The sequence below is a fragment of the Salvelinus fontinalis genome, chromosome 39 (genome assembly GCF_029448725.1).
Source record: "Salvelinus fontinalis isolate EN_2023a chromosome 39, ASM2944872v1, whole genome shotgun sequence".
NCBI lineage: Eukaryota > Metazoa > Chordata > Actinopteri > Salmoniformes > Salmonidae > Salvelinus > Salvelinus fontinalis.
Window position 1 is genome coordinate 5,235,752 of NC_074703.1, and position 834 is coordinate 5,236,585.

Genomic DNA, 834 nt, shown 5'->3' on the forward strand with positions numbered 1-834 from the left:
TAACAGACAATTAAACCTATGGTGATGCCCCAAACGTTCGAACTGCATGCACAAGCCAACAACGCGCACCCGATTAGTTTCAAATATGTTTAAAAAGACAGATTATTTATTTGGGGTAAAAACAATGCATTCTTGTCAGGGTAATTTAGGTCTCTATGTTCTCCTACAATGCAAAGCGTGCTGAATAACTACATATATCCAATCAATTATTATTAAAACAGGCTATCCCTTACAAAACATAACAGTGGATGATTCTGAAATACTAGTCCTCACATTCCTAGCATGCTAAAATAACAACAAATGCAAATTTAGCAAGGATACGCCATGTTGAACATCAAGCACACCACAACATCAAGCACACCATTTTAGTTAACAAAATCCACAATACCATTTTCGTCAGGATTCTCGTCCATCTCGTCCTCATACCATATTCACCCCAAAAACATTAAATGTTGCTAAGTGTGACAGCTATGATTTATCCGTTTAAAGGCTTGCAAGTTTTAAACCTTATCTTCAGTAGCAGTGTGACAGTGAATTTAGTCCGTTCAATTTCCGGTTGCGTTTACCGCCCACAAATTTCTGAATAACAAATCCCCGTGAAGTTGTACATTAGAAAGACATATTTGCCAGCAAATTCAGTTACTGACTTGGTTTGCCATATTGGAACTTTTACTATAACTTAGCCATACCCTTTGATAATTATTACAATTAAGAAAACCTACCGGGAAGTGCGTAAATATCATGAAACTGTCAAATAAAAATGTCAATAGCCTTTGCCGAATACCCTTCCTGCAAAGGACCTTTCCAGGGATTAGCCTACCTTGCAGTAAAATC